Source organism: Trematomus bernacchii, unplaced genomic scaffold (assembly GCF_902827165.1).
Source record: "Trematomus bernacchii unplaced genomic scaffold, fTreBer1.1, whole genome shotgun sequence".
NCBI classification, from domain to species: domain Eukaryota; kingdom Metazoa; phylum Chordata; class Actinopteri; order Perciformes; family Nototheniidae; genus Trematomus; species Trematomus bernacchii.
The window spans coordinates 4,783,470-4,791,992 of record NW_022987778.1 but is presented as its reverse complement, the minus strand read 5'-3'; the positions used below and the strand labels follow the sequence as shown (position 1 = coordinate 4,791,992).

General features: G+C 38.3%; 1 long non-coding RNA gene and 1 other non-coding gene across 2 annotated transcripts; both read left to right on the top strand.

Moving 5' to 3' along the window:
* The first annotated feature begins 608 nt into the window (after positions 1-608).
* Positions 609-691, top strand: trnal-uaa. The gene has a single exon. It is a non-coding gene; the product is annotated as a tRNA-Leu (tRNA).
* Positions 692-3,654: 2,963 nt separating this feature from the next.
* LOC117497334 lies at positions 3,655-8,523 on the top strand. The gene is made up of 4 exons (XR_004557366.1): positions 3,655-3,693; positions 5,375-5,452; positions 7,930-7,995; positions 8,311-8,523. It is a non-coding gene; the product is annotated as an uncharacterized LOC117497334 (long non-coding RNA).

Below are 8,523 nucleotides of genomic sequence, written 5' to 3'. Positions count from 1 at the left end.
TTCTACCAATCGATCGTATTCTAATTATTTTCTAGGTACAGTAGTTTAACTGATAACCAAGCATTACATTTTTATAACCTCAAAAAATGGGAATACTCGAGTGAAGTACATGATCCTTCGATTTGTATGTAGTGTCAGTACTTCATGTACATTTACTTTGTTACATCCACCACTGAGGAGATGGCCAGTGTGTTTTATCTACAGAGGAACAAGGGTTTCTTCTCTGAGAGGCGAGAGCAGCGTCTGGCAGCATTCCTTCATGTGTTGCTCACTGCCAGTGATTCAGGCTTTAATAAATCACACACACCGCCTCTGTCTCCTTTTGTTTGCTGGAAACTTGCTGCTGGATGCACTGTTTGTTGGAGAGGCTTTCTAAAAAACGGGCTGAGGATCCGACTATTTGTGAGAAGCTTCATTTTAAGGTTTGAACTCCGTTGTCACTTTGTCACAGTGTGTTCTGTCAAAGTAGAAGTGAAATCCTAAAATAAAACACAGTCCACTTGTGCTGGAACAAGGTCTGCAGACATCTTTGACAGAAAATCATCTCAAATGTAAACTTTACGTGTTTGGTTCATGTCCTTTTAAAGTGTATATAGTATAGCAAAGTCACCAGGATGGCCGAGTGGTTAAGGCGTTGGACTTAAGATCCAATGGGCGTCAGCCCTCGTGGGTTCGAACCCCACTCCTGGTATTTGTTAGGGAGGCTGTGGCTCAGTGGGATCTGCGGCCGCTGATCTTCGGATCTGAAGGGAATCAGACAGTTCACCCCAAATGCCTCCTGTGGGGATTGATCACAGTATTGAATGTAGTCAAGTTGCTTTGACAAAAGTGTCTAGTGACATGTAATGTAGTATATTTGAGGTTTTTTTCCCTTTGGCTCAGGCAAAACAAGCTATCACATCGGATGCTCACAACTTATTGAGGTTATTTTTCACATTTATAACCAATAAGCTGATTAACAAGTCAATTAATTTGTTGAACAACGCATTAGCAGATCCATTGAGTTTGACAGTAACCTTTAATGTGTGCTCTCAAATCCATTGCAACACACACACAAAATAATATACAGACAAAAACTGAATATTTTAAGTTTCACGACATTAAAAGTGTGCGACAAAATCAGCTTTTTGCTAATTAAGTAGGCAGATATATATGTGTGTAGATAACATCTTAATATAACGAGTTTAAATTGAGTAAGATTTTGAGTTTGGACAATATTTACCATTAGGCCAGATAAAACTGACTAGTTAAATTGTGGTAGCTCTCCTTTTTAAAATTGCAAATCAATGAGCAAGATATCTTTATGCCGGTCCTTGTTTTTCACACGATTCTAACAAAAAAAAGTACCTTAATCTGTCCCAGCTGGTTGGGAAAAAGGGGCGCAACACATAACCAGATGTACTTGGTAAAACGATTGTTTTTTTTTTAATGATAAACTCATATCAAATGGCATACACAGAGTTATCTAATCAACAAAGAGTCTATTGGGTTCTGGTTAAAGCAAACAAATAAATATAACACAAAGAGGACTCTTAAACTAAAAGCTATTTACAATTCTAATTAAGGGGACCAAACAATAAAGAAACCTCAATACTCCAGTGGTTTATCAATCAACTAAATACAGCCAATGACAGCACCCCTGCTCCTAATGCCGAACATGAAGTTAAGTTCAGTTTAAACTCTAAAACATGGCCCATATATTCAATATAACCACATATCTGTACAGAAATAGAGGATATTGTCCGTGCTGCACAAAAGTCACATTCAGAGTTTCTGCTCTCTCAGACACAACTTATATTTTCATCATAAATTATTGTCTTTATACAATTCCAAAGATGATATCTGGTGAAAGACCTCCTCAGAGTTTCTTGCAGCAGATTGATGTGTTTCAGATGTCCATTATAAATGTGGTTTTATGATCCAAGCTTAGTCTCCAGCGATGGCATGTGCGTGTGAATTTGTGCCGACTCAGAGCTTTACTCCCCTGGTGGAAGTCCTGTTTCTGTTGTTGAGGTTTCTGTTGTTCCCTGCAGTGAAGATGCACGCCGCCGCCGCCGCCGTGGCTCTCGCTGTGCTGAGTGTTTTCTGCCGCCTCGACCAACTGTCTGCAGACCGGGCCAAACAGAACCAGAACCAGACCGACAGAAACAACCAGACAGATGAGACGGAACAGAAGAAGAAGAACCAGCCGCACATCATCTTTATCCTCATAGACGACCAGTTGTGTGTGTGTGTGTGTGTGTGTGTGTGTGTGTGTGTGTGTGTGGTGTGTGTGTGTGTGTGGTGTGGGTGTGTGTGTGTGTGTGTTGTGTGTGGTGTGTGTGTGGTGTGTGTGTGTGGTGTGTGCACTTGTTTTCATGACAAATAAGGACAATTTTATGATAACACACCTTCACTATCAGGACACTTGGAAAAATGAGGACATTTTTGGCGTCCTCATTTTTCTGAACTCACTACAGTGTTTTAAACTCCCCAAATGCCCCTACACCAAATATCTTCAACGTCCTAAAATATCACAATTTCATGACATGAAGTGTGTGAGTGTGTTTATGGATTTTGCTCATCGATGAATACGCCAACTAGTGGTCACTTCTGGAACTTAACACACTTTTCACACACTTTAGTCACGTGACTCAAAAGGTCCTCATAAATCTCATATTTTTCAGGTTCAAACACACTCCAATGTTTTAAGCTGGTTTTAGTATTACTGCAATATATATGTATTTCCATGGACTCGGAACAACTAAAATAACAACAATTAATTACTGCTGATTTTAGTCACCTGCCTTATAATCTAGAGAACTAGTTATTCCATCATTACTTTTATTTACATCGAATAGCCAGATAAGCTAATGTTAGCTTATTAGCTTAACGTAGCTAACCGCATGCAAAGGACCCCTGCACATGGAAGATTCTCTCGACAGAACTGGAAGGATTGCACACTAAATTGAGGTAATTCATTACTTTTTCTAAGATGTTGTTACTGAAGCACAAGATATTATTTTAAAATGTGAATTGTAACAGTGGTTTCCAATTTAACACCAAATTGATAGATATTCAGTAGACCTAGTAAGTAATGTTATTTGTGGAGCTTACCGTGTTTTAGTAATTTTATAACAGTATTTACCTTTGAAGACGCTTTGTCTGTGCTCTTGTAACATTATTTGTTGAGGTGTTAAAGTAACTTGAAGTTACACAATTCTAATTGCAGTTGCCCAGGGTTTGCACTGAACAGTTAGCTTATCAAGCTAATGGGATCCTGCATTAGTGAGAACATGAGTTAGTAAGTTATGATTAAAGAATAAATAATACCATTTTATAAAACATAATTGATACAAATAAATTAGAAATGTAATTTCTATTTGTTCTTGTTGACTTTTTGTCATTCTTCCATGTAGATGTTTGCTAATTGAGGAACAAATGGCGAGTGTAGAGTGTGTGTGTTACATCGTCCTCATATTGTTGGGTAGCAGATATTGTACAGTTCAAACTATTTCTATAGAGTCTTGAGTTACAAGCCCAGATCCTCATGTGAATTGTTTTTACTAAAATGTGTGTCCCCTACATGAAAAGTCAATGGATTTCTGACACGTTATTGTTGTATTTTAAATTGCAGAAACTGAGTGACATGATCCCGGCTCAGCCTTAGCTGACTCTGAAAGGAGCCAGAGATCCACCTCATCCTTCCAACAGGTAATTAAACATTTACTGGACTATTTCTATACAAGGTAAATTCATGTCTCAATCAAGTCCAATGCACACATATAATGCCTTTTAACTGCATTAACACAAAGGTGTTGTGAAAAAACTTTCACAATGTCAAGACTGACTGTTGTTTCTAAATACCATAGTGGAAAGATATACCCCTACCATTTGATAGCAGTAACTACCTACTCTTAAAACATGAAAATTATCTTTATTGCCCCTAAATTCTGTGTTTTGTCTCCTTTTGCCAATGTATTTGCCAATTTAACCTAATGTGTATCAGTTTACATGATTTAATTAATAGGGAAGTAGATCCATACTTATTACTATGGGGGTTTCAGGTTTTTTAACAACTCAACACACCCAGAAGTCAGGAACACTGACTTTATGTAACTTCAGTCGTCATGTCCTCATTTTGTTTTAGGTTGTGTAGTCATGATGTGTTTCAGAGAACGTCCCCATATGGTACAACCCAACGAGTTTAGAGTGTGTGTGTTACATCGTCCTCATATTGTTGGGTAGTAGATATCGTCTTTAGGTTGTAGTCATGATGTGTTTCAGAGAACGTCCCCATATGGTACAACCCAACGAGTGTAGAGTGTGTGTGTTACATCGTCCTCATATTGTTGGGTAGTAGATATCGTCTTTAGGTTGTGTAGTCATGATGTGTTTTGAGAATGTCCCCATATGGTACAACCCAACGAGTGTAGAGTTTGTGTGTTACATCGTCCTCATATTGTTGGGTAGTAGATATCGTCTTTAGGTTCAGAGAACGTCCCCATTTGGTACAACCCAACGAGTGTAGAGTTGTGTGTTACATCATCCTCATTGTTGGGTAGTAGATATCGTCTTTAGGTTGTGTAGTCATGATGTGTTTTGGTGGACGTCCCCATATGGTACAACCCAACGAGTGTAGAGTGTGTGTGTTACAACGTCCTCATATTGTTGGGTAGTAGATATCGTCTTTAGGTTGTGTAGTCATATTGTGTTTCAGAGAACGTCCCCATATGGTACAACCCAACGAGTGTAGAGTGTGTGTGTGTTACATCGTCCTCATATTGTGGGGTAGTAGATATCGTCTTTAGGTTGTGTAGTCATATTGTGTTTCAGAGAACGTCCCCATTTGTTACAACCCAACGAGTGTAGAGTGTGTGTGTTTCATCGTCCTCATATTGTGGGGTAGTAGATATCGTCTTTAGGTTGTGTAGTCATATTGTGTTTCAGAGAACGTCCCCATTTGGTACAACCCAACGAGTGTAGAGTTTGTGTGTTACATCGTCCTCATATTGTTGGGTAGTAGATATCGTCTTTAGGTTGAATAGTCATGATGTGTTTCAGAGAACGTCCCCATTTGGTACAACCCAACGAGTGTAGAGTGTGTGTGTTACATCGTCCTCATATGTGGGGTAGTAGATATCGTCTTTAGGTTTGTAGTCATATTGTGTTTCAGAGAACGTCCTCATTTGGTACAACCCAACGAGTGTAGAGTGTGTGTGTTACATCGTCCTCATATTGTTGGGTAGCAGATATTGTACAGTTCAAACTATTTCTATAGAGTCTTGAGTTACAAGCCCAGATCCTCATGTGAATTGTTCTTACTAAAATGTGTGTCCCCTACATGAAAAGTCAATGGATTTCTGACACGTTATTGTTGTATTTTAAATTGCAGAAACTGAATGACATGATCACGGCTCAGCCTTTAGCTGACTCTGAAGCGAGCCAGAGATCCACCTCATCCTTCCAACAGGTAATTAAACATTTACTGTAGACTATTTCTATACAAGGTAAATTCATGTCTCAATCAAGTCCAATGCCTACATAAAATGCCTGTTTACCTCATTACAATTAATATATTGTTTAATAAATGTAGAATCTCAATATAACTGTTACTTGTTTCTAAATATCATAGTAGAAAGATATAACCCTACCATTTGATAGCAGTAACTACCTCTTAAAACATGAAAATGATCTTTATTGCCCCTAAATTCTGTGTTTTTTCTCCTTTTGCCAATGTGTTTTCCAATTTAACCTAATGTGTATCAGTTTACATTATCTAATTAATAGGGAAGTAGATCCATACTTATTGCTATGGGGGTTTCAGTTTTTTTTAACAACAGCACACCTCAGAAGTCAGGAACACTGACTTTATGTAACTTCAGTCGTCATGTCCTCATTTTGTTTTAGGTTGTGTAGTCATGATGTGTTTCAGAGAATGCCCCCATATGTTACAACCCAACGAGTTTAGAGTGTGTGTGTGTTACATCGTCCTCATATTGTTGGGTAGTAGATATCGTCTTTAGGTTGAATAGTCATGATGTGTTTCAGAGAACGTCCCCATATGGTACAACCCAACGAGTGTAGAGTGTGTGTGTTACATCGTCCTCATATTGTTGTGTAGTAGATATCGTCTTTAGGTTGTGTAGTCATATTGTGTTTCAGAGAATGTCCCCATATGGTACAACCTAACGAGTGTAGAGTTTGTGTGTTACATCGTCCTCATATTGTTGGGTAGTAGATATCGTCTTTAGGTTGAATAGTCATGATGTGTTTCAGAGAACGTCCCCATATGGTACAACCCAACGAGTGTAGAGTTTGTGTGTTACATCATCCTCATATTGTTGGGTAGTAGATATCGTCTTTAGGTTGTGTAGTCATGATGTGTTTTGGACGTCCCCATATGGTACAACCCAACGAGTGTAGAGTGTGTGTGATACAACGTCCTCATATTGTTGGGTAGTAGATATCGTCTTTAGGTTGTGTAGTCATGATGTGTTTCAGAGAACGTCCCCATTTGGTACAACCCAACGAGTGTAGAGTGTGTGTGTTACATCGTCCTCATATTGTGGGTAGTAGATATCGTCTTTAGGTTGTGTAGTCATGATGTGTTTCAGAGAACGTCCCCATTGGTACAACCCAACGAGTGTAGAGTGTGTGTGTTACATCGTCCTCATTGTGTGGGTAGTAGATACGTCTTTAGGTGTGTAGTCATATTGTGTTTCAGAGAACGTCCCCATTTGGTACAACCCAACGAGTGTAGAGTTTGTGTGTTACATCGTCCTCATATTGTTGGGTAGTAGATATCGTCTTTAGGTTGAATAGTCATGATGTGTTTTGGTGGACGTCCCCATATGGTACAACCCAACGAGTGTAGAGTGTGTGTGTTACATCGTCCTCATATTGTTGGGTAGTAGATATCGTCTTTAGGTTGTGTAGTCATGATGTGTTTCAGAGAACGTCCCCATTTGGTACAACCCAACGAGTGTAGAGTGTGTGTGTGTGTTACATCGTCCTCATATTGTTGGGTAGCAGATATTGTACAGTTCAAACTATTTCTATAGAGTCTTGAGTTACAAGCCCAGATCCTCATGTGAATTGTTTTTACTAAAATGTGTGTCCCCTACATGAAAAGTCAATGGATTTCTGACACGTTATTGTTGTATTTTAAATTGCAGAAACTGAATGACATGATCACGGCTCAGCCTTTAGCTGACTCTGAAAGCGAGCCAGAGATCCACCTCATCCTTCCAACAGGTAATTAAACATTTACTGTAGACTATTTCTATACAAGGTAAATTCATGTCTCAATCAAGTCCAATGCCTACATAAAATGCCTGTTTACCTCATTACAATTAATATATTGTTTAATAAATGTAGAATCTCAATATAACTGTTACTTGTTTCTAAATATCATAGTAGAAAGATATACCCCTACCATTTGATAGCAGTAACTACCTCTTAAAACATGAAAATGATCTTTATTGCCCCTAAATTCTATGTGTTTTCTCCTTTTGCCAATGTGTTTTCCAATTTAACCTAATGTGCATCAGTTTACATGATTTAATTAATAGGGAAGTAGATCCATACTTATTGCTATGGGGGTTTCAGTTTTTTTTAACAACAGCACACCTCAGAAGTCAGGAACACTGACTTTATGTAACTTCAGTCGTCATGTCCTCATTTTGTTTTAGGTTCTGTAATCATGATGTGTTTCAGAGAATGTCCCCATATGGTACGACCCAACGAGTTTAGAGTGTGTGTGTTACATCGTCCTCATATTGTTGGGTAGCAGATATTGTACAGTTCAAACTCTTTCTATATTGGAACCCAAATAACACACTATTTGATCTAAATATACTTATGGTGAAAACAATTATTAAGTCTTGCTTTCGAAGGAATGGCAGTATGTGCTTTTATCATGCATTATATTCTAATTTATCCTTTCAGATTCACAGAAGAACACAACACTTCACTTCAACAAAGCTTCCTCAAAGTGCTCCAATGGAATGCAAGGTAAATAAGCATTTTGGTATTTACATTACTCTATTAGAAAAATGTATTGATCTTAACTGGATTTCTAAAGGACATTTCTAGTATTTTTGTACAACTAATGCACTTTACAGTACATGCCAACATATACCCATTCACATGCAAATGTATGCCAACTTTTTTTACCATTCATACACTGATCACAGAGGCCATCATTCACACACATTTGATGATGCTATCATTTAACTACAAACTATAATTTGTTCTATCATATCCCACATGTATCACTTTAATAGAGCAATTTCTCAAATACATTGTGTCTGTTTCCATTTATGACAGCTGGGAAGATGAAAGCAAGTGGACAGGTGACGAAGTGAAGGCTACTGAGCGGCATTTGTATCCTTAACAAGCTGCAGAGTACCAGGTAAAAAGGACTGTGACTCCTGTCTCAAGGCAGAGCCAGTTGCTCTGAAAGACAGGGACTGGGTTGCCATCAAATATTACATTCACAACAGAATCATGGCATTAAAAAGGAAGATGAATACATAGGAC